Source organism: Triturus cristatus, chromosome 1_2, assembly GCF_964204655.1.
Source record: "Triturus cristatus chromosome 1_2, aTriCri1.1, whole genome shotgun sequence".
Lineage (NCBI taxonomy): Eukaryota > Metazoa > Chordata > Amphibia > Caudata > Salamandridae > Triturus > Triturus cristatus.
The window spans coordinates 940,308,245-940,335,035 of NC_140580.1; the positions used below are offsets into that span (position 1 = coordinate 940,308,245).

Consider the following 26,791-nt stretch of genomic DNA (forward strand, 5'->3'; position numbering starts at 1 on the left):
ACCAAATCTAGATCTCTTTGCCTCCAAAAACAATCAGAAGTGCCCATTCTTTGCCAGTTGGGAACCAGAGAAGGGCTTGTGGGGGAACGCCTTCATGATGAGATGGACAGGGATCTTTGCTTACACATTTCCCCCCTTTCCGTTGCTCCCAAGACTTCTGTGCAAGCTCAAAATGGAACCATGTTGCATGATTCTAATTGCTCCACGGTGGCCGCATCAGCGTTGGTTCACGGAGCTTCTCCTACTGTCCAAACGCAGACCATACCGCCTTCCTGCAGTTCCGACCGTGTTATCAATGAGCAAGGGCCAGATTCTTCATCCTCGTCCAGTCCAATTGCATCTTCATGCATGGTTTCTGGATTCACAGAATTCAAGGAGATAGATTTACTTCAGTATTGTAGAGATATTCTTGCTAGGGCAAGAGCTCCTTCTACTTTAAAGACTTATGTTTTGAAATGGAAACGATTCTGTTCTTGGTGCAGTGACAGGGATATACATCCTTTACGATGTTTTCCAGATAAAGTTCTGCCTTATCTTCTTTTGTTATCTGAGTCTGGTCTTATGTTTACGTCTGTTAAGTTACATTTAGCGGCCATATCGACCTACAGACGTTCTGCAGGCGCTGCATCCCTTTGCTCTAATCGCTTGAACAAACAATTTCTAAAGGGGCTTTTCAGAACTTTTCCACCCGTCAGAGCTCCTCTTCCAGAATGGAGGCTTAATCTGGTGTTACAACAGCTCATGAAGCATCCATTTGAGCCTGTTCACAAAGCTGACCTCAAGTACCTCTCTTGGAAAACGGCACTTTTAGTGGCACTCAACTCTGCTCAGAGAGTCAGTGAAATCCAGGATTTCACTATCAAACAACCTTATTTGAAATTCACCAATGATTATGTCCTCCTCTGAACTAATCCAACATTTATTCCGAAGGTTCCCTCTACATTCCATCTTAATGAGCCTGTTATTCTGCGTTCTTTCTTTCCCAAACCGTCTTCCTCTGCTGAAAAGATGTTGCATACCTTGGATGTTAAAAGGTGTCTGAAATTCTATATTTCACGTACTGTCTCCATCAGAAAGTCTGATCAATTGTTTATTTCTTATGGTGGTCAAAAGCCAGGAACAGCTGTTACGAAACCCACTATTGCAAGGTGGATTGTATCTACTATCCAATTTTGCCATTCTGAAGCTGGACATCCTTTATCTATGAAACCCGAGGCTCACTCCACAAGGACAATGTCCCCATCTACTGCTCTTTTTGCCGGAGTACCTATGGAGAAGATTTGCTGTGCTGCGACCTGGAAAAATGTGCACACTTTTACACGGCATTACTGTATCGATCTGGCGACAGAAGCTGAATAAGCTGTGGATCAAGCAGTGTTGCAAAACCTTTTTAAATAAGGTAAGCCTCTGTAAGGAGGTGATTCTGTCATTACATGTTAAAATATACATGGTGTATTGTTTCTTTCTGTTTTTCATACTGTGCTTGTCACACATATATATATATTTATATTTATGTATATGTATATAATGCTTTCCCTTATTGGGGTTAGAATGTTGTATGGCATTTATGTATTGGTATTACGAGGTATCTATTGTTTTCTTATGATACCCACCATCCTCTATACGGCTAAGGATTTTTTACTGCTAACTATTCTGATTCTAAGCATGTGAATCTATGAAAGATACCCCAATACTGGATAAGAAAACAAGTTGCTTACCTGTAACATCAGTTATCCAATATTGGTATCTTTCATAGATTCGCATGCGACCCACCCTCCTCCCCGGAGAGGCTTACCTTATTGCTATTACATACTTACTGTCACTTGTGCTACGGAAATCTGAGGATTTGCCTCTCTGTGGAGTGTTCTAAGAGGGTGCTGCAGCCTGATTGGCTGTGTTCCAAATGTGGTTCTTTTTACAAACGGACTAAGATAGGCTAATGTAGTGACGTGGCTGTCCATAGTAGCCTATTGTGTAATGTTTTGTATGACTATTATGTATATATTTTATTGTACCGCGAGACTCCCACCTCGTCGGCGGGGATGATTCTAAGCATGTGAATCTATAAAAGAAGTTACAGGTAAGTAACCCGTTTTCTTCACCTGGCATTTGGTCATCTGGTAACCTTTTCTCTCAGCTATCAACCATTGAATTCAGAGAAGCCTGTCACATGCAAATGAGCCTTGGGAGGACAAAAAACAGAGGCGCTTGACTTCACCCTGCAGCAGAGTGATCTGTCCATGAAAAAGAAAAACAAACAGGAAACACAACTAACAGGCGACGCAACCTTCAAATTCGGTAGAAACCTCAGGTGGGCTGAAATGCAACATTTTGATAAATATTTTTATTATTATTGTTTTAGACCTATGATTAAATACTATTAAATAATTTATACTTAGCAATATTAAGGCACTTTCTTTAATGGCTAAACAAATTATTATTCTGAGTTTTATTTTAAAAAATACACTTTTGAAACAGTCTGCTCTCAGTTTTGTCAAGAGTAATACCCAATGCTGTTGTTTTGAGGATATTACAAAAAAGAAAATGCGGAAATGCCCTGCTAACAGGACTTTCTAAAGGTTGTTTATCATCCTTGAAGTACATGTTCACCTCGACAGCTGGCCATATATCTGTACCAAAATGTTCTACCACATGACTCTAATTCTTTCCTTGTTGCATTTGTTCCCCCTGGTATATTGTGTAAAAATACCTGTACAATGCTACACTCCAGAGAATCTTGCACATACACTCAGTCTCTGGTGGTATGGCACATCTCGGATTGAAAACACTCCTCCTTTCTGGAAGCACAATTCTTTGAGAAGAAGCCTACTTTAAATTAATCCTTCTCTGAAAATGCACCTAAGATGGAATGATCTGGCCAAACAGGCCCATCATCAAGAAATAATTAAACATGTTTTCATAGACATGAATGCCACTCATGGATTGTATAATTCCTCTGACACCACTTTTTCCTTGCTTTTTTTTTTTTAATTAAATTATTTTTGTCCTCCGATCACCACCCAGCCTCTGTAGTCAAAGGCTATGACACCGCCACTCAACGGGTCTGGTGTAACCAGTTGCTGAATATCTCTCTATCCTCCACAGTAACAGAGCGCGAATGAACAACCCTTGTGCTCAGCGAAGGACTAAGGTGTAATTATCGGGCATTCACCATTTATCTCGCCAGACCAGATAGGGGCTCCATCTTTTTCAGCAGTAGTCAATTAACAGCTTATTTCTAATTCACCGCCATCATTACCAGATCTAAGCCATTCCTCTGCGGTTGAATGGTCCGGGGTAACCCACTTCTTACAAATTTCCCTCCTTGCTAGTAAGATCAGGAAAAATATCAGCGAGGCGTGATCCACGTGAAGCTGAGAATAGAGACAGTTATCCAATCCAAATAATATTAAGGCACAGTTTACCTTAATTTCCTGGCCTATAATTACTGCAAGGATCTGACTTCCTCCCAACAGGAGCTTTATACCGGGCAATCAACTGACATATGATTATCATCTGTGTCCACCTCCCCAAGCTTCTTACATCCTACCAACCCAACCGGCAACCAGTAAGCCCTATGAAAAGTAAATATATGATTCTGTTTAAGTAGTGCAGCTTTAACAGTTGAGTAAAGTAAACTCAAAGATACTCGCCATAGTTGCTCATTAATTATTCCTGGTAAGTCCCTTTCCCAGTGTTGATACCGAGATCCATCTTTTCAGTGTAGTAACGATTGTCCAGTACCACTGGTAGATTTCCTTAAGTCGCTGTCTGTGTAAAGAAGGCCTCCAGTATTGGACTTCTTGCTTCCAATAGATTTTGAGATGCCCGCCAGGAAGTCAGCTGCAGGTATTTAGATTTGGAGACGCTCTCTATTGGCAGAGAGGAAAACTCTCACCATAAGATCAGAGCACTTCCTCTTCTAAAATCTCCCCAGGTAAGACTGTTCCCCCTTTGAAGAGGATAGCCCAATTTATCCTTATGCCAGTCAGGAGCACCTGGAGAGTCTCAAGTTGGTGCAGAAACTGTGTAATAATGAATTCCCAGGACTTTTCTAATGTATACCCAGACCTTACAGTGGCCATAAGCAACTTCAACCTGATCCGCTTGAAAAATGTTGAATCTCCAAATTTAAACAAAAATTTAGCTGGACCTATGTATTGTGACATGGCTCTAAACACAACCCATGTAAGAGTTATCCAATTCAACACTCAGGAGCCTAAAGTTCTTAAATTGAAAATCATAATAAACTAGGAAATCAGGGAAGGCCAGTCCTCCTTGCTGTCTCCTTTCCTTTTATTTGTTTATACGCTGCTATTTAATATGGATTTTTCTGTTATCTCTATGAACCCTTTTTTGGTCCAATCCATGCTAAACAAAACCCATTCAATATATTTAAATTACTGGATAGACTTAACTGGACAATATTGTCTTCACTCTGATACACACAGAAGGTATACTGAAACAACAGTAGTTACGCTGAAAACTAACTGCTCAGCATGAACAACCTAGAGTAAAACTGAGTCTGTGAGAAGGCAGGAGTTTAGTGCTGTTCCTAGAAAGGCTATGTTCTGACATCAGTGGATTTATGCGCTCTTTTGCAGGTTCCATCCAATACACAGCAGGCCTGCCTGCAAAGCTTTCGGTGAAACTTCCCAGCTCCCTGCTGCATACCATCACCACCGAAATTTCAGACCAGTCAAACTGACACACTATTTAAGCTTCCTCCCGGCCAATGAGGTGTTCTGGGAACTACTGTTGCAAATAAGAAACACAAAACATTAGAAAAAAGCAATAGGAAAAACTGAACCTACCCTGGAATCTCTGTGTTTAAAAGTCGTTCTTATCACTATCACACATTTACCTTCGAACAAGTTACTTACCTTCGATAACGCCTTATCTGGTAAAGACAAAGTAAGTACAGTGTTCATCTGATAGAGACATCTGGCCTCAGATTCCTTATCTTAGTATTGGGTAGCCACGCAATACCATCCCAGGAGGAGGGGCTGCGAACTGACCTTCCCAAAGATCCCCAACAGGAGAAGCCGGTCCAAAAAAAAAGAAAGGGGCAGAGTGAGTCGCCAGACTATTAAAAAAATGATAGGGAACAAACCGCTCCCCAAAAGGACTGACCCACAAGGATGACGATGGGAAGCCTGTACGGAGTAGAAGCCATAAGACCGGGAGACACAGTATAGAACCAGTAAAAGAGGCAGCGCCAAAGGGAATGCAGCCTAACATCAAGGAATCCAGGCCCAAAACTAAGTGGAAGGAGCAGACACAGCGTGCATGTCATCCACAGTAAACCATACCGCCAGAAAGAGCACCCACCGATCGCTGAGGAAACGACCCTGAGAAACAGAGTACGAAAAAAGGGACATACAATGAAAGAATGATGGAGAAAAAGAAAGCACTGAATGCAGAAGAGCATCACTACGAAAACAACAAGAACGGTAAGAACCCGCTCTTAAACAGAGAACCTCGAAGGTAAGAAAACACCCTCCGGGTAATGTAACAGAGACACTCACTGAAGAGAAGGAATGAAAGAACAAGTACAGCCAAGAAAGTTGAACCGGGGCACCAAAAACGGTGGAGGTAAGATGCAGTGATATACACCACACAGAAGAACAGACGACCATATGTGCAAACACACACGTATAAATGACTGAAGGAAAAGACATCCACAAGAGATCCATTCTAGAGATGGGTACATGCATGCAGATGCATTCAAGGATAAATGCATATAAGGATAATTATGCATATAAAAAACAAAGAAATACCAGTAGACACACAAGTCATACAGGGTACAGCAAAAGTATATCCACTCCTCCGAAGGTAACCCACATCCACTGCCAGTTAGCGGGTGGACGAGAAGCGGGGGGAAGAAGGATACTCCAAGAGCAGGGGAAACCAAGAAAGGACAGAGACAACACATCCTACCGTCGTAAAAGAAGAGTTTACAACAGCAGCGGAAATGGAGATAGAAAGCCAAGGAAGTGCAAGGCAGTGCCCACTAAAGGATAAAAAGGCAACCGCTCGGGAATCAACGCCATTGACTGAGGAAGGCTGTCAGCAGGCGGCAGCAGTAGAAGCAAAGAATAACAGCATGTGGAACGCCCACAATGAAGGAAAAGAGAAGAAGAATAAGAAGACTGCCAGGGTAAAACAAAGGGCTGGCAGAAACTAAGTTCAACAGATAGTTGGATATGACAAGCACACAGTGTCCAACTTACGGAAGCAGGAGGAGCAGGTAAGAAACCTGACCAATGCTTCTTGGAAATGTGAGAAAAGGTAGGATATGCCCAAGAAAAATTAATGAAATACTCCCATCTAGAAAAGGGGGTGAAATGCATCCTTTCCTATAAGAAAAGGGACGCAACAAAGGAGGAAGAGGAGGGAGGAAAGATACAGGAAAGAAAGGGAACACCAGTCTTTTGTGAAAGAAGGATACCAGGTAAGGATCCAACAATCAAGGGGACCTGTGTCCCAGGTGAAGAGAACCGAAAAGAACAGCAGACACCCCACAGGGCAATGGCAGATATGTATAAAACAGGCACAAGAATACCAGACTGCTGGGGACGAACAGTCCCAGGAGCACTAGAAGACTGGAGTTGTGCACCCCAGGCCTGAACCAATAGGAACGTAACATGAGAAAACCATCTGTTCCAGAGAGTAAAACAAAGCAGAGAAGAGGGTCACACCGAAAAGGGTCGAAGATGGAAAGGAAAGCAAATCAGACCAAAGAGGTTGCCTGTCTGCAGCATCAGCATAGCCCATATGGACATAAGGGCAGAGAAAAGAGGAAGGTGAAGTCCCTATAAGGTTTACAAAGTGCATAAGTAGCTCACAAAAAGACCTCCAAGGCATGTGAAAACAGGGAACAAGGCTACAGTGCAACCGCACAACATAAACCGATTTCCCGTCACATAGTCAGTACTCGGGCAGGAAACGTCAAGCTGCAAAAGAAGCCAAAGAACAGACTTCCAGGAGACCGCAAAACAAGATAAGTTCCAGATTGCTGGAAACAAAACCTGTCACCGACAGCATAAACAAGACAAAAAGTATCTGCAGAAAGCAGGAACACCACACTGGGTGTTTCCCTGGAGGAGAGAGAAGATCTCCACCCTAGGAAAGCAGAAAAAGTCAAAACAAGGGAAAACAATGCTTAGTACAACAACAGAGTTCGGACTGTACCACCATGACTATTCCTGAACCGGCATAAAGCAGAGTCAGCGTGCGCACCAAAAATGAAGGTGCCATCAAAAAGCACATCGATCAACGCTGCCTGCACTGCCTCTGAAATCCTGGAAGTTCACAACCATGGGCACCGACGTAGAGCAATGAAAGAGGCCATAGCCCAACCAACGGAATCGGTAGTATCCATACCATAGTGGATGCTTAGAGTGGCAGTTGCTGCCCATCTTGTACCAGGGGAACAAGAGCATTCTGGGCTTTCTTCGTAAGGGAGGGCAAGAGGTGCTCCACAGAGTCCCACAAGGCTTAGGAGAGGTAGGCGCGCACACAAGAAGTGTCCAGAGAGCGCAGAGCAGTGCTAAATGAGGAAATACACCTGTCACAAGCGTCAAATTGTCTGGCCTCCGTCTCCGAAGTGACGGGAAAAAAATATATTCTGCATGGCTAAAGCAGCCTGAACCACAAAGCTTTTAGTAGAGGGATGTCTAAGTAGATAGGAGGGATCCTCCAGGGCGGGTGATGCCTGTGAGAAATTGAGTGATCCATAGGGAGCCCTGTTTTGGCTTTAGTCCAAGCACCCAACATGATGTCGAAAAGACAGTCACTATAAGGGAGTTCAAGCTCAGTATTAGCCTGGTGAGGGTGTAGAACACCAGTTAAGGGGTCTGTTGACAATTCCTCCGAAGGAAGGTGTAAATCTAGGGCAATAGAAACTTGATTGAGCATGTCCGCCAGCACAGAACTCGTCTCCGTAGCCAAACCAGGAGGAGCCTGGAGGCTGGTGAAGATTCCAAGCCACTAGCGTCACCCAAGTCAATTAATCAGCCAGGTGGTATGGGGGTGGTACTGTGTCTGGAATTGGAGGAGGACACACCACACCTTCCATAGTACTGCCACAACTATGGTCCTCAGGAAGAAAAAAACATAGGATGGGAGTCTGAGATGGTTGGCTCCATCGGCATTGCATCCGACCCCATAACCAAAGCCAGTCGACTCCGAGAAGACGATGCCTCATTGTTGGATGGACCGCTGATCGTCGTCAATAGCACCACCATCAGAGCTGGCAGACAAGAGCACGATGCCGACATTGGAGTCGGTAGACCAGACGTGGGAGCCGAAGGTGGGAGCCGCATTGAGCTGTGCACTGGTGCCACTGAGGTGTCAGACACCAGAGGCTGACCTGAGGCTAAGGGAAAACCCACCAGCGAAGTCACAGGCACAATGTCATGCACTTCTGTTGGGCCCAAGGGCACTCCAGAGGAAGGTGACAACCCAAGAACAGAAAGGAGAGATTGAGAATATTATCTCATCTGGGCGAGAGACGCCCCAGCCCCAGGATAGGTGGGTAGATGCGGGCGGACTCATGCCTCGGCATTTCAACAGAAGAGCGGACAACAGCGGTAGGTGACGAAGGCGGGTGTCGCAGTGACTTCGACCACAGGCGCCGAGACTTACCTTTGGATGTCGAGGGTGAATTATGACCACAGCAATTGCTCCTAGAGCAGATGCACGGTCGGTGCCTAGAATGCTTAGAGGACCGAGGCCAAGCAAACTACGAAGACTGTGACATCTGTGCTGTCACAAGCTTCATGTGACGTTCCATGTGCGCTTTCGGTCGGAGCTGTTGACAAGAGTCGCACTCGTCGGAGTCATGGTGCTCACCCAGACACCACATGCAAATTGAGAGTTGATCTATGGCGGATATATGTCGACCAAAGGACCCACAAGGCATGAACCCAAAGGACATGAATAAAGGCACACTGCTCCGTCGATGAAAAAACAGCAAGTATGCCGAAAACTGCAGGACGAACTGACGTTAGCATGTCGGGGGAGGGCTTACATGGACTCCGTTGACGTCACATCCGAGACGACGTTGTTGCAGTCGCTCGAAACCCTCTACTGACGCGCAAGGGTATTGCTGGAAAGGTTTCCGGATCCAGCCTGACGCCTGGGATGATTCTAAGATAAGGTATCTGCGGCTAGATGTCTCTATCAGATACAGCCACCTCTTTGGCATTCTTGACTAGTATCTTCTTCTTGTCCTGGTACTCTGATGGATGTGGGTCATAAATCTATTGGTGGAAGAGATCCCAGGTGTTACTCTCCTAAGAATATGCTTTGCCTACTCTTCCCTGTCCTAAATACTAGACAAGTCATCTAATCGGTTCATAAATCTTTCTGCAATTTTCACCATATCTGAAAATCTTATAAATTTTCTGACTGGCACCCATATGTTGTATTCTTCATTCGCAACATATTGTGACTGATGAGCAAGTGGAGGTGTAGTCAAAAATTAAGGACCTGCCAATACTGCAAAGTCTTCTCTCTTAACTTATTGACGTCCTGTCTTAAAACTTCTGCAGTCAAGATGATAACTCCTGTATCCGTAGATACATATTGATAATGGGTATCAGTTTCAGTTTAAAAAGATTTAATATACAGTCTTATGCAATTACATACATAATAAAAATGACAATTGTTGATACAATTACTTCAACATTATAAAAAATGTGTCATTAGAACTGTTAAAAATGTATTGCCTCTGTCTGATTAAAAAACTGTGTAGCGTAAAAACTGACACAAACAAATTTTGCAAAGAGATATAAAACAAATAAAACATGGACAATTTCTGCTTTTAGCATTTGGTCCACAGAGACACTGACCATTATTCATTTAGACTAAAGTGGACTGTTCCAAAAAAATATTAAAGTGGGTTGAAGCCAACTCTTATTGAAAGAATCTCCACCATCAACTTCCTGGCTGCACTGTAAAGTCTCCTTATGCCTTCCTCTCTTTGACCATATACAGTCCAGCTGATAACTCATGTGTCAATGGATACAAGGTGGGATTGACTTTCAGTTTCTCGTGAGTTAAGGGGGTGGTGATTTTCAAAACTGAAATGCCTTCTGACTGTCCTTACCCAAGACAATCTGAGGGATGTATGTCCAAGGGAATTAAAGAATATATATTGAAGGGACTAATCAATGAAAGAATAATATATCTTGTAGTCACCTAGTGCCACATGTACTGAAAAGAGAGTGTTATTTCCATTTAAATGTAAACATCTTGGCATTCATACACTATAAGTGTAAAAGTACTTTAAGAGATTTACAACTCACTTCTGCTGGAGGGTCAAGGTGTGAGCTCACACATGGCCATTCTGCAGGACGTGGTGTCTGTTCCGTGGGGGTGCTCATCAGGTGGGCGCAGGGTACAGCACCTTACAAATCAGGTATTGAATAGGTCACAAACATGCACTGAATTTACTAATGATTGCAGCAATGTAGTTATCAATTGCCTTGATAGATTTTAAATCGGTGGGTGTTTACATAGCATATGTTTTCATATTATATTTGTAGTTTATGTATAGTGAACATTATTTGCTTAAACAGGAATAATACTTTATGTTATTGAATATACTGCTGTAGTAGGTACACATAAGGGTCTTTCTGGGTTTGAAAGTATTGCTTGTGTTGCATACAGTGGGGCGATGGTGGTGTTATCAAATTGTAATCATTGGTAAAGGATGTGTTTAAATGTTGTACTGCTTGACAGTCACTTGGAAAGGGGTCTCAACAAGCACCGGGCTTCCTTTTTTCAGTACTGGAAGTATTTGTGCCACCTCCTAAGTACCTCTAGATAGATTGTAAAAGCTATATTTATTTAGAGCAGAATTTAAATCGGTTTCAACAGGTTTACATCACAGATTGTATGTAAAAAATCTCTACCTGCAATATTTCTTAAAATCCAGCATGAAAAATTGACCTTCCATGAAACTTTTACTTACTTCCACCCCTTCTGCTTTTTAAATGCACCTTCGGTTCCCTTCTACCTGCCTCTTCTGTTGTAAATCTCATGCATGTCTGTTTTCAACTCCTTTTGGAAACCATAACAATATCTATTCATTCAAGCAATCATTTGCTTCTGACATAGCCCCCTCAAATGATCACAACTAAGCCACTGATTATCACTAAGAAGCTAATGCATAGAGAGGTCTCCTTCAGTTTGCAAAACTAACCCCAATAACTAATGGACTGACCAATAACTCCTGGGTAGTCTGCTGCCCGTCAAGCGCATCAATGCCCCATCGGGGGTAGTAGACGCTATATAAATGCAAATTCAACTTAAGTTCTAATTCAACTGTGGTGTTGCTGTCTTCAGCTCCAACTTTGTTCGCCCAATGCTCCTTCTGTCTGTTTATGCTGAAGTAACAGCTGTTTATGAGGGGGCGGTTAAAGCAATGGCGTATCATGGGGCCCATGGCCCCTAATGCAAGCAAATCCCCTCCACTGGTCCCCCCAAAAAAATCCCTTGGCTTGGTAGTTAAAACAACTATAATGTAGATCCTGGGGGCCCCTCAGATCCCTATTCCCCGTGACCACTGTACTTGCTGCATTACTACCAGTTTGCCGGTAGGGGGCAGACTGTACTCATATTTGATTCGGTAGGCATATTTATTACGAGTGGCAACAGCAGTCTTTGGGTGCCACCGAGAGAGAAGGCATTTAAAATAACACAACTGCATAGGCGGCCAACTGAAAATGCAGGAAGACTGCATTTGTGAAACCCTGGTGTTTACATTGGCAGCGTTATCTCTGACACACAGTCAGTCATGTGAGCGTACAAGGATGTTTCAGTGCTGCGAAAAAGCCACACACCGACAAGAATCGGAGGCAGCGGGAGATGGCCGCAGCAGTGGAGACAGGTCAGGCTGGCGCGCTAGAGACCGACAGGGACCCACAGTCCCTCCTGCCTTTCTGTAGTCGTCTTTCAACGTTGGCATTGGGCAGCTCTAGGGCATTTCATGGAAATACGGAAATTCTCTGTCATTTTCCGGAACAGAGCGATCCCGGGGTCTGGGGACAGCGAATCAGTGCTGCTGATTGCTTCCTGCACCCTTTAGGGCAGATTTCGTTAAAGCCTTGTGCTCTGAGCCCCACTCAGCAAAATGTTTTGACGTTGGGCCAACTTCAAAAACTTATGGCAAGGGTTGCGGGAGTGGTAGTGGCAGGGCTGAGTGTAAGGGGGTGGAGTTTGAGATCATTTCAAGGGTGCTTTTTAGTAGGTCATAAATAATCTATATTAAATGTGAGACTTATAAAGGAGAAAATGAATCAACAGGAAACTGACTAAAAAAGACTTCCCTGTATCTGAGGTGATGTGAGCCCCTCACACTCCGGGGTCCCAATGCAGCTGCACCTGTTTCGCTAGTGACGGCTGTGGCTCTGAGTCGCAGGCTGCCACCTATGCCTCTTTCACCCTTTCCCCACCATGCGTGGTCATCATCACGCCAATCTTGAAACAGGAAATGATTCGCTCCCACATGTTGCCCCCCCCCCCTCCCGTGCAGCAAGGGCCCCGCCGACCCTAATGCTAGCAAGGAAACATTAAACCGAATTCCCCATTTTTAAACTAAGACAGTAATAACTGTGGTATAGCGGGTCTCTCACATCCTTGAGCCCCAGTGCCACTGCACCTGCTTCACCAGTGATAGCTACTACCTTGTGAAATGGCTCTGCCTGCCTGTTGTTAAGAACATGGGCCCCTATCTTGCCCTACTCCCTCCCCACCATCTGCCTGAGCCCAAGCTAAGGTGTCGCCTCATCTTCTGTTTTCCCTTTTCTTTGCCCGTTGCTGTGAGGCCCAAAGCAACACTGGCACAGCAAGGGTGCCCTGGGCCCTAATGCAAGCAAGAATGCACAATAGCACAACAATAATTGGGGCTTAGTTGGCACCTTAGACCGCTGGGCCCTGGTGCCACTGCACCTGCAGCCTTGCCTCCTCTGTCCACCACACTGGGCTGTCAACTCTAGGCCTGAGGCCCTGTGGAGGCTGGCCTCCCGTTCAAAAAAGAAAAAAAGCCCCACCTCTCACCCCATGTTGCTTAGGCGCTGTACCCAGCACAGCAAGGGTGACCCTTGCTCTAATGCTAAGAAAAAAAGACCATTAGTAGTGACTGCATCACAGCGATTTTATCATTGCAGGAACCAATAGCTCTCATAGACAAGACCTATTGGCCTTACAAATGCTTGTTTAATTTACAAATGGACGGACAGCATCCTCAGAGAGATGCCCTGAGGAATGGGGTCAGATCTGGGGGTTTGCTTTTTTAAGGGCCATCATTACCCCTAGTGCAACAGGTGCAGTCGCCGGGGAGCCAGGAGTGTGGGGGCCGCTGCATCCCATTTATCGCTGTTCCAAGAGCGACCACTGTCCTATCGTAAGGCAGAATACAAAACCCATGCAACGGAGGGAGGTGTGGCATCCGGCCCGTGCAGGTGGGACCATGGGGAGACAATATTTACAAGGCTGCACTGTGAGCGAACGAGAAGAGGAGGGGTTTCAACCCTTTTTTGAGAGAAACAGTGGGATCTTGTTACCCACACTTTGTGCAATATATGTGTATACTGATTCAACACTTAATCCCACAAGGACATGTGTGTAAAAAAGCATTGTGATGCGGCCAGTGCTAATGCACTTTTTTTTGTAAGATTATTATTATTTTTTTAATTATTTTTAACCGCGGTCCGCGATCCACTCTCCTTGCCTGTCCTGTCCCCCACTCCCCTCCTTTTCTCCTGCCCTCCCTCCCTCCATGTTGCCTTGTCGCCCAAAACACTCCTCTTTCCAACAAACGGGGCAGTGGGATGAGGCAACACTGAGGGAAGAAAGGTGAGCGAGAAAGACACAGGTGTGGGAAGAGGACAGGCGTGAGTGGATGAAGGAGCGCACATACAACGGAGGGTGGGTGGCAGCTGTTGGGACAAGCACACGAGAATGTAGGGCGAGCAGGAGGGAGGGGGTAAGCGCCCAGACAATGGAGGGTGAAACGTGATAAATGTAGCGCTTTCATCTCACCTTCATTTATTAGCACTTGCAGAGCCGTTTGCACCTCTCTGGGAATGCAGCCAGGGACCCCCAGGGGGCACGCCCCACAGTTTGAGGACCTTTGCATTAGACGAGGATGTGGCGGTTAGCCAGGCTGGGAGCCAAAGGGTGCAGACTAACATTTCTCACCCAAAAGTAAACGAGGATCTAGTTAAATTGCTTATTTGATAATAAAAGAAACTTAGAAATGTTACCAAAATGTGAAGAATAGGAATTGAGACATTTCTGTTTACAATATTATATACATCTCACAAAGGAAAGCAATATTTAAAATGGTCCTTCAGCATTTATAGCAGCGCAGCTTTCATCTGACTGCATCTTGAGGGTCACTGTGAATGCAGGGCTGATTTTTCACCCAGCATCTGAAAGTGTGTTTGGCCACATAGTTTCACCTGTCTTGTATAGGACAAATACAGGTGATATTTGTCCCCTTGGACAATTGCAGAGGCTCTGGTAACCACCTAAACTGGAAATATTCAGATATCAGTATGAAAGGCCACTTAAAGAGAACAAGTCTTCACTTAACATACCCTTGGCAACAATCATTACAACTAAAATGACCCACCTCACTGATACAGCATACATTTCCCATCCTCCCCCAGCACTTTCATCTCCCTGTAACCAAACAGCCCCAAGCACCACACACAACCAAGTCCAATGTGTCTATCTTCTAAACTGTCCTACAGTCATCTCACAATCTCTTCCTATTGTTCCTCTTTTTAACTTTTGTCCATGTCTCTCAATCTTTCTTTTACCAATCACCATTCTCCATTCTGCACCCCATACCACCATCCTCCCCAGGTTAGAATCATCTGATCTCTAATGATCCATTGTGCTTTGAAGAGTCCATTCCTTAGTCTATCAACGCTAAAAACCTTTCCTGCCAGTGGAATTAACATAAAACATTTAGTGCCCAAACCTACTCCATCAAAGTCGCCCCTGCCAATTCCATTAATGTTTCCGAACTCCTTTAACAACTGCCCTAAGTGCGCCAGGTGTGCCCAGACGTTGGCCCTGGGCTCGCTGTGCCACTGGAATGAAGCTATCTTGGCTGATGAGGGGTGAATTCCGGGAACCGGTCATAGGATGCTTGTTTCCGGTCCAGGGAGGACCTGGCTTGGCAGTTCGGACTGGACTGTTCCCATGAGGCACAGGGTCAAGACTGATTTGCATATAGCCAGGTCTAAACTGGGGTGGCATGGTGAGCAAAAGAATGATGGATTTAACCCAGATCTCTTGACTGGGGGTGAATGGTTTGATTTGTTCTGCATTCCGTCCATCAATTGTGTGTCTTTTGCTTTCTCGCCCTAAGTGCGCCAGGTATGCCCAGACGTGGGTCCTGGGCTCACTGTGCCACTGGAATCAAGCTATCCTGGCTGAAGAGGGAAGAAACCCCGAAACCATTCCTAGGATGCTTGTTTCCAGTCCAGGGAGGACCTGGCTTGGCAGTTCAGGCATGACTGTTCATGAGGCACAGGGTCAAGACTGGTTTGCTTATAGCCAGGTCTAAACTGGGGTGGCATGGTGAGCAAAAGAATGATGGATTTAACCAAGATCTCTTGACTGGAGGTGAATGGTTTGATATGTTCTGCATTCCGTCCATCAATTGTGTGTCTTTTGCTTTCTCGCCCTAAATGGACCAGGTATTCCCAGACGTGGGTCCTGGGCTCACTGTGTCACTGGAATCAAGCTATCCTGGCTGATGAGGGATGAAACCCTGACACCGGTCCTAGGATGCTTGTTTCCGGTCCAGGGAGGATCTGACTTGGCAGTTCGGACTGAACTGTTCCCATGAGGCACAGGGTCAAGACTGATTTGCATATGGCCAGGTCTAAACTGGGGTTGGCATGGTGAGCAAAAGAATGATGGATTTAACCCAGATCTGTTGACTGGGGGTGAATGGTTTGATTTGTTCGGCATTCGGTCAATCAATTGTGTGTCTTTTGCTTTCTCGCCCTAAGTGCCCCAGGTATGCCCAGATGTGGGTCTTGGGCTCACTGTGCCACTATAATCAAGCTATCCTGGATGATGAGGGGTGAAACCCCGAAACCGGTCCTAGGATGTTTGTTTCCGGTCCAGGGAAGATCTGGCTTGGCAGTTCGGACTGGACTGTTCCCATGAGGCACAGGGTCAAGACTGATTTGCATATGGCCAGGTCTAAACTGGGATTGCATGGTGAGCAAAAGAATGATGGATTTAACCCAGATCTCTTGACTGGGGGTGAATGGTTTGATTTGTTCTGCATTCGGTCCATCAATTGTGTGTCTTTTGCTTTCTCGCCCTAAGTGCACCAGGTATGCCCAGACGTGGGTCCTGGGCTCACTCTGCCACTAGAATCAAGCTATCCTGGCTGATGAGGGGTGAAACCCCGAAACCGGTCCTAGGATATGCTTGTTTCCGGTCCAGGGAGGATCTGGCTTGGTAGTTTGGACTGGACTGTTCCCATGAGGCACAGGGTCAAGACTGATTTGCATATGGTCAGGTCTAAACTGGGGTGGCATGGTGAGCAAAATAATGATGGATTTAACCCAGATCCCTTGACTGGGGGTGAATGTTTTTATTTGTTCTGAATTACGTCCATCAATTGTGTGTCTTTTGCTTTCTCACCCTAAGTGCCCCAGGTATGCCCAGACGTGGGTCCTGGGCTCACTGTGCCACTAGAATCAGGCTATCCTGGCTGATGAGGGGTGAAACCCCGAAACCGGTCCTAGGATGCTTGTTTCTGGTCCAGGGAGGATCTGGCTTGGTAGTTTGGACTGGACTGTTCCCATGAAGCACAGGTTCAAGACTGATTTGCATATGGTCAGGTCTAAACTGGGGTGGCATGGTGAACAAAAGAATGATGGATTTAACCCAGATCCCTTGACTCTGGGTGAATGTTTTTATTTGTTCTGCATTCCGTCCATCAATTGTGTGTCTTTTGCTTTCTCGCCCTAAGTGCGCCAGGTATGGCCAGACGTGGGTCCTGGGCTCACTGTGCCACTGGAATCAAGCTATCCTGGCTGATGAGGGGTGAAACCCCGAAACCGGTCCTAGGATGCTTGTTTCCGATGTCGTCCATACGTAGTCATTGGGTGATTGTACCGCACAGTTGGCAGAGCTTCGTGCTCTGGTGCTTGCACTAGAGTTTGCTGATGCCCGAGTCACTACTCTTATAGTGAGTGACTCATTTTATTGTGTCCAATCTTACAACGACAATCTACATTTTTGGCCTCAGAATGACTACCATGATTCCAAAGGGAGCACGATTAAGCATAAAACGCTTTGGGTTCGAGTGGCAGAACTTAAAGAACATCTGCCCCTCGTGAATGTTATTCACACTCTTGGTCACCAACGAGTTGGTGTCCATGCTGTCGGCAACAGCCTGGCTGACGAGGCAGCAAAAACAGCAGTGGCAACATACTTAGTAGCAGCAGTTACAAGATCCAAAAGTAAGATCGATGATGACAACTTGGCAGCTATTGCTGCTACAGAGAAGGGAACGAAATTTCCTAGAGGTTTCCCTTCTCGTTACCATTATCGCTTAAGTCCTGATAACGTCCCATTAGTGAGGATTAATGACGTTGGTGACAGATTGATTCCCAATGCGGACGGCAGACCATCTTTGATATTAGCAGCTCACGAGGGCATGGCGTCCGCGCATGCCGGCGTTGCAGCTACTGTATCTCTGTTGCAACAACGTTACTGGTGGTGCGGTTTATATAAACAAGCCCGAGCTTATGTTCTTAATTGTGACATTTGCCAGCAGATAAAACCTTCACCTGAGGCGCGCCCACCACAAACTCAGTTGTACATATCCAATAAACCACTAGGTTGTGTTTATTTGGATCATTGCGGTCCATTTACCTCTGATACTGCGTACAAATACATCTTGGTTGCAGTGGATTCGTGCACACGTTTTCTGTGGGTGTGGCCACAAAGGAGTGCTGATGCCCGTACTGTCTTAAAGGATTTGCGTGTCTTTGTTGGAAATTTTGCATGTGGTACCTTTCATTCTGATCAGGGCCCTGCGTTCGCCTCTAAGGCGTACAAAGATGCCATGAGAAATTTGGGGGTCAAAGTCAAATTTTCATCTCCATACCGACCTGAGGGTAATAGTGTCGTGGAGCGAATGAACAGTGACTTAAAGCAATCTTTGACAGCCAGGATTTTAGGTACTGGCCGGAACTGGCTAGCCCACTTATATGACGTGCAACGTGCACTTAATAATCTCCCTAGAAGGTCTCTGGGTGGGCGGACCCCATACATGATGCTCTTTAGCATACGAATGTTTGTCCAGGACCTTGATGGTCTAGACATGGCGGCGTCGGCCGCACCCTTTTACGTAGATGATCACTGTGCTGTATTGCAGAATCTTCAAGAAGCCAGAGACAGTCTAGCGAAGGAACACGTACCCTCCTCATCTGATGCTGCGCTTCAGATTCCGGTAGTCGGCTGGCTACCTCGAGTTGCTGATCTGGTCCGTGAGAAGGTGGAGAACAAGAAGGAGTTCGGCCCCTCTTATCGTGCACCAGTTCCAGTGCTTGGAGTACAGTGTACAAGAACAGTCATTTTACCTCCACTTCCTGGTCGAAAGGATAACAGGTACATCTCTATTGACAATGTCAAGCTACAGCGAGTGGCCGATTCTTCTTAGTATGACACCGGCAGTTTCTTGCCCTTCGATGCTGAGAAATTCTGTTGTGGCTCCAGCTTCTAACACCTTGCCTGATGTTGCCGTCGAGATGCATACAGTTACTTGTCCTTTATTGCCACCGACGCCTGGTGGTCTACCTGAAGATATTGAGTATGCTTATCCTGCAGATGTTCCATTGCCTGTTTTACAATCCACCACAGTTACCCAGTCACGATACTCAGTTGACTCTAATTCATTGACTTCCATTGCCCCGTCCAAAGTTTCGATTTTTGTGGCCTGGTTCAAAACACATTTTTTGATTCCCCCTTGGACTTACATTTGGCTGGTGCTCATATGTTTTTTTTTGTTTATGTCCATTGGCTTTGTGGTAGTGTTTTTTAAACTTATCAATGGACATTACCTGAAAGAAAGATCTACAATTCGACTTATTGATGGAACTTTGGCCCCCCCCACTCCTCATCACATATCATGAAAAGGGACCAGACTTATGTGAACATTACTGCCTGGCCTGTACATGATGGGATCGCTTGGGATGCTGTAAAATTTCAAATTCATGGCCCCACTGAAGTAATCAATGTGCCAAATGTATTTCGTGTTTCTATGTGTGATGTTGTTAAGCAGAACGTCCACTCGGATGACTGGGATGTTCAGGCCATAGAAGCACTGTTTTCTGATTTGAAATATTATGCTGCATTTGATGCTGAGGATTTGTATTTAGATACTGCTAATTATGATGAGCAATTCTGTTATCAACATTATAGCACACATTTCCTACACAAAGCAAATACGTTTAGAAATTTTGTAAATTTTACACAATGGGAACACTGTCCCGCCCCTAGGCTGGGCAGCTCCGCCACATTAGTGGACACATTCACATATTTTTCTGATTTCAGTGTGTCAAATCCAGCCTCTTTTTATTTTAAGGTTGCGCCTGAGTTTGCTTCTAAAGTTAGACAGACACACACCAAATTGTTGTATTCCATGTCCTTTATGGACGAGTTGGCAATTGGAGGATATGATCTGTGGAAAGCTACTATCGATCTTAAATCGGTTTGTGGTTCTAAACCGTGGCAGGTACAGGGAACAGAAGCTTTGCATCGTGCCTGTCTTATCCCAAATAACATGTTATTTTTAAATTGGTCCATTTTTCAGACCACCTGTTTTGGATTGGCTACTTCTAAAAAATTAAATTGTCCCTCCATTGCGGGTCTGGGTGCTTATCCAAATTGGGGTAATGATACGGATCTGTCCCTTGCTACGTTGCAGTCATACATTTCCAACACATCCTTCAATATTTCTGAATTGAATCCGGAAGGGTGGATGGTGTGGCAAATGAGTTCGGATTCCTGTCAACATCGGTTTCTGGATTTGGCACCGGGGTGTACACAAATTCGTGTAGACCCCCGTTTTGAGTCTTCTCACACTGTAACTACCTACTCAGTAGGGAAGTTATGCCAATCCTGGCTGCAACATTCCACCTTGGCATCTGTTAAAATTCATTTAGCACGAGTAAACGACAAAATAGATTTGAATGATTTTGTTAAGGGTCCTGCAGTAGGCAGGTCCAAAAGATGGGTATATGCTGTTTATAACGAAGTTTGGAAGATGTCACAAATTGAGCCTGCATCCAGATTACTTGCTATTGATCAAGCCAATATGGAAAATGTATTGGCTGTCATAGATAATAGCATTAACACCCTGTCTTCCAGAATTTATACCTTAGATAATATTGTTTCATCTGTGGTAGATATTGTGCAGGATGATTTGTCTGTTTTGTATCATGATCAGAATCAATTGCATTCTATTATGCAGTTTGCATGGACATTGCAGACGTTAAAGGCTGGGAAAGTCCCTTGGGATTACATGAATACTTCATCGTTGTTCTTTCCTTTTAATTTAAACGCAAAACAACAGTTCATGTCCATGAAAGATGCGACTTATTCGTTACTACACATTGAAAAGTTAGAACCTATACCTTTCTCTGTTGCTGAATTAAATTCCGCTGTGTGGCTTATACATGGGTTGATCACATTACCGTTCCCTCTGTTTAAGTTCAGTTCGTGCATGAAACATTATGCCCTTGGCAGATATGAAAAACTTGGTTCTGCCTTCCTGCGCGAAGTTTGGTCACTCCCATTCACGTATAGATGTGTGAGAGACGGAAAAGAGGTATACTTAAAAGGTGAAGAGTGCACTTCCACTCCGGATCACTCTGTTATGTGTAGGCACATTCAATTGCATGGTGCATGTAATGTGCACGCTCCTAATTTAGCTTGCGTCCTGAAAGGGATCTCGGTGCCAGTTATAACCGCGTCTTTTACGCTGCTTGCTAATGGTAGTTATTTGCTGTTAAATAACGAACCTTGCTGTGGGATGCTAGTGGGAATTCCCTACATAGTGAATGTATCACAGAGAGTAGTTTGCTGTAATAACGTCCTTTTTCCACCCCCGCATGGACGGCTCGATGTTTCCATCTGGCCTTCCATTCCAACCTTGAAAGCAGATTTCAATAAGATGAGCAGAATAAGGGGTCTATTGTCTCAAAAAGAAGTCGCGTTGACTTCGTCCACGGAAACATTTGTCCTTCACGTAGCAAATACGTGCACAGAGGTGCAAGCGCTTTTAAATACTGATCTCCCACTTCATTTTGGGACCCTGATTTAGACTATCTTTAATGCCTCGTCAACAAGTGGCCTGGCTCAGTTTTTTTAAAATTGTGGGCTCCGGCCTCGTGACCTCCTTTCAAACTATTTTTGGTGTGATCACGGCATTTTTTCATTCTATTTTTTCCAGCGTCTTCGGAGGTCTCCCTTTGCTTCTCGCCCTCGTAGCTGGGGTGCTTTTGTTGATCTGCGTACTACGCTATGGATGCACAACTTGCGTCACACGACAGCATGTCCCGGCTGCTCCATCTTCGTAACCGGATGCTTGAATACTATGGCACTTTACCACTGGCGACCTTAAGCATAGCTTATGGATTGTCCTTCCGGTTTCCCTATTTTACTTGTGTCCAGCCCGTCTTTCATTGCCTAGATTGTCCATTCCAATGGGCTCTGGATTTGTGCCTGTCGAACTCGGTGTCTCCTGCCCCGGATTATAATCGGCTAATGAGCCCCTTAGTGGCTCATGAGTTGGACTGTTCTGGCGTCAGGATTATGGCCTGTGGAGCAGCACATGGACTTCTTGGGAACTGGGACATCGGAACGGCTGCAAATGAATTCTTAGCGAGAAGTTATCTTGAAGAGCACGACAGTTGTCCTCGAATGGTGCTGGAGGCTCCGGTAGTCGAGGAGCATGTGTGTTCCTTCCCCGTGCTGAACTGGATGGCAGATAATTTTGCAGAACGTTCCAATGATTTCCTCTTGGAAGCTGTTGCAACTTATTGTGCTCATACATTGATGGATTGACTTTTTGCACCTGGACTGTTCCCGTTAGGCACAGGGTCAAGACTGATTTGCATTCGGCCAGGTCTAAACTGGGGTGGCATGGTGAGCAAAAGAATGATGGATTTAACCCAGATCTCTTAACTGGGGGTGAATGTTTTGATTTGTTCTGCATTCCGTCCATCAATTGTGTGTCTTTTGCGTTGTTTTGGGAACAGCCGTCATTTTAGTTTCTTTCTGGAATGGCATCCTTAATTGCCATAACAGAGAAGAGCAGAGGTCCGCAAATGCATTGCCTGTGCAACAAAAGTCTAGTGACCAGCCATACTCGCACAGAGACCAAATGATTTCATGTCATGGTGACCCTTTGTTCTTTGGCTTTAATTGAACAATTAAGTGCATTCTCTGAGCTTTAAACATATGGTACAGTGGTCTTTATTCTGTCCGACGCAGTTGCGGAGTATAGCTTCCAGATTTTGAAGGTCACTGTGATTTATCTTGACCTCACTGTGATATTAAAGCCCCCAGTGGGCCCCGGCATGTAAGCGTCACCTTCAATAGTTTGTCGCACTGCTGCGCCATCTCACGCTTGAAAGTTCATGTGCAGACGGCCCCATACTCCGGCGGCTCCTTCCGCATTAGCTGGGTGGTGCTCCTTCCACGACGAAGCTGTCGTGTCAATTGGTGTTCAACAAGGGCTCTGCAGCGAAGAAGCACTCCACAGCACACATGTGAGACTTGTTGATAGCTGCAGAAGCTTTCATACCCCTGAAGAAAGAGCGCACAGCTCTGCAACGCGTTGGGTAAAAGGATTGAATTACGGATGAAACTTCACCCTCACACGCAATATTAAAGTGAGGTTTTGGAACCTACCTGCTGTGGAGTGCTTCTTCGCTGCAGAGCCCTTGTTGAACACAAATTGACACGACAGCTTCGTCGTGGAAGGAGCAGCATTTCCTGTATATCCTAAAGCGAACAATCGCACAATGCCACACTCCACCTAAATCCAAGATGGAAACACCCTTCTCCCCACTACTCCAAATGTGTACAGCTTGTGTGTCCACCCCAGAGGTGTAGTCACAAAAATGATCTACCATTCCTCTGTGGTCACCTCAAACCAGTTCTGAGTGCAGCTCCTTCCCTACTGTGAATGGAGTCTAATTGACTGGGGGAGCAAAGAAAGGGTCTGTGCAGGCGTGATCTGCCATCTACCAGTGACATGGGAGGCCCCTTTGAAGGTAATTATGTTGATACATTTATTTATTGATTTATTTGTTTGTTTCTGGGCACTGCCCAAATAGTCATTCTGCAAAGAAACAGAAACACCTCCCAAGCCTTTGTTTCCTTATCTGGGAGCAGATTTCACACCTCATTCAGAGTTAAGCAGTTAGAGGGCTGCACTTGGAAATAATACATATTAGCCTTCAGAGGCTTTGGAAGGGAAAAGGTATCTTTGAAAAAGTATTGTGCCCATGAAGTGGGTTTTTTGTGACAAGTCGAATTGCAGTTCAGAAACTGTTTTAACTGGGCTACAATGGTAGGCCTGAAGCCCTATTTTACACTCTCACATAGTGGATGGCACAATAGGTGTTGCAGTCCGCTAGTGGCATTTAACTTATAGGCCCTTGAATAAACATTTCACCATATAATCGAGACTTATAGATAAGTTAAATATGACAATTACGGCCTACAAATGTTATCATGTTACAAGGAGGAGCACAGGCAGTTTTCCTCTTGTTAGCAGGGGTAAAATGCACAGAGTTCTACAGCCAGTAAAAAGAGTTAAGGCATAAATTTGGGGGTCCACCATGCAAAAATTTGTAATTTCCTACAAAGTCCCATAAGTTAAATCAATGAATGGTGAGTATGATAAAACCTCTCCTTTTCTAGCCCCCTGCTTGCTAGACCTACTTTAGCACCAAAGTGTCTCTTTTAGTTTCCCTGCTGTCCTTTAACCCCTTCAGTGCCCATGACGAGCTGGACTCGTCATGGGCTGCGGTGGCGCTGTGCCCATGACGAGTCCAGCTCGTCATGAACTCCGCCCGCTAATGTTAAGCGCGGCACTGGGCGGGGAAAGGGGCGGGCATGCAAGGGGTTAACCTGCATACCTCTTTTTGGATAAAAAAGTTGTTTCCGATCAGCCATTGCGCTTTGAGAAGGTTGAAGCAGTCTTCATTATAGTGATCCAAGCTGTAAAAAGCACACATGAGCCCAGCTCATACACAGATTCATGATTTCATTGTGAATCAGGGCCTTGTTTGGCTGCCAGAGTTAAACACTTGTAAATCTGAGGATTTATGTAACTATATTTATTTTTATTTTGTATATTTATCAAATGTGAGTATAGAGCTAGAGGGCGGAGTAGTGCTGTAAATAGAATATGTAACTAGTGTGTGATTATTGAGACGAGCAGGTGTGTTTACATTGAGACTAATGGTCTCATTTACAAGCCCCTCATGCCGTCCGTACGTCAATTTTTTTAACGCACCGGCTGCTTATTGGGTTTGTCCATATTTACAAGGCCAAGTAAAGTCACCATGCCTGACTTTTCATGGCCTTGTAAACATAGGGCACTTTCATGCATTACTCTGTGTGAAAGGAGCAATCCATGGATGTTGCTGTGGGTTTTGCCAAACAACATCCACGAAACCTGACACATTCCCAGATTTACAACGTTTTATAATGCTGAGAATGCGTCAGAATCCTTTGCCTCCCTAGGGGAGGCGTAGGAGTGGCGCAGTGAGGAGAAATACTTGTATTTCTCCTTGTTTTTCCCCTTCTAAGCGTGTTGCATTGTGCAGCACACTACTATGCGTAAAAATGCCATCAATTATTGTTTTTGTGCAGAAAGGTGTCCCTCTTGCACAACAACAATTATTCCTATTTTGCAGGCACCCTTGCAACATGACGTAAGGGTGCCTGTGCTGGTGCATGGCAGCCAAATGTGCACCAGCGCAGGGGAAAGCACACGGATGCATTGTATTGTTGTTAACACGACTCATCCATGTGCTTTTAAAATAACAAAGCTCGGTGCAGCAAAATGGCTTGCTGTGTAGCACTGCGTCATTTTTTAGTAAATGAGGCCCTCAATGTATAAATGCAGAAATAATCAAAAACACAATATCATAGTAGGGTGAGAGGGGAGGGATGGCAATAACACACTAACATCAAAGTGGGAGTAGGGTCAGAAGTGTTGAATCCTATGGTATTTCTTCATTTGAATAGCTTTGAAGGTTAGAATGACTGATTAGGACGTACCTCTGACTTCGAGGGATAGCTTATGAAGCTCTTCGGCAACTGTAGATATTTGTTTTTTTTCTTGCCAAAGTAGGGTCAGCTTTCAAGAAGGCCAAAATCATTTGAGTAAGGGAAGTGAGCATGTTTAAAGCCCAGTGGATGTTCCAAGTGGGAGAATGCTAATACGGTAACTGTGTTTAACATGGAAGAATTACATTTAAATTGGCTTTATTTGTGTTATGTTATTTTATCTTATTTTATGTGGTTTGTTATGTTCTGTTCTGGTTAAAATATACCTCTTACAGCAGTAAATGTACAGTGTATTTATAGTGTTGACACCTGGAGCATGTTTAATTAATTGTCTCTATATTGAATTGACTGTATTGCTAAAATATGCTTAAGATGGCTTTCGTTTTTAAGTTTATATGCATTATTATATATGAAATATGATCATGAGTGTGCAGGATATTACTGTTTTGCTTCCATTGCAATATTATTTGAGGACTGGATCTTGTGAAGGCAATTGGTATGTCCCGGGAACAGAGTGACCTGTGTAAATGTCCCGAAGAAATTGTAACTTTGGGTTCATTGGGAAACCAGCCTGGAATTTCTTAAATATGACAGCTCCCTGAACATATCTGGGATCATTAACTTTTAGTCCTCAAAGTTTCAGCAGTCTGGGGACGGTTATAATTTGAGGAGCAACATTCAGCTTCATTTGTCATTAATACATGTCTAAAAATGTGCATGTGGATTTATTTCAAATGTCTAAACAAGCTAGAGGGTGTTTTATATATATAAATCTGGGTGATTAGACAGAATATCGGAACCAAAAATATTGTGATACTAAATATCGTGAAAGTAAGTTTCTATAGGTACTCAAAGTTTTACGATATATAACTCCACATATATATACCTTGATGATATATACCTTCAAGGTACGTAAATGTGGAGCAAAGAATAGTTCAGCTTTACTTACCTATTTGCACTTATCTTCTTAATAATTTGATTCTAGACATTTTTGATACGATATTCTATCCACACAATATTTTTGGTTTCGATATTCTGTCAGTGATCCATTTGCATTGCTGGAATCTGCACATTTTAAAATTGTGAGCAAACGTATTGCCTGTATCAGCGCTGTAAGATCACTTTAATAACAGCCCCCACTAGTAAACAAATCTCAGAGTGAGCCATATGCAAAGGTTGCTAAGAGCAGGTTTGTGGTTCACCTGAACACCAGGCACAAATGGCCCAGCATCTGGGAGTATGTGGTATACAAAAGATCTCTTAGGATTCCCTTCTAGACTAGACTCTGGTTTCGTCAACCTTGCTCTGTTTTATCCCTTGAATAATAAGTAATGACGAAAGGATGAAATTTAGAAAACGGGAGAGGACTGCGGTTGACCCAGTGTAGACCCCTGGGCTGACATTGTTAATTGTCTTCATTTTC

The 26,791-nt window shown here is 44.5% G+C and overlaps 1 protein-coding gene across 1 annotated transcript in view; it reads left to right on the forward strand.

The window, feature by feature from the left end:
• LOC146868383 (F-box only protein 44-like) overlaps positions 1-26,791 on the forward strand; it is a 172,481-nt gene that overhangs the window by 145,566 nt on the left and 124 nt on the right. The gene's annotated exons all lie outside the window — the stretch shown is intronic.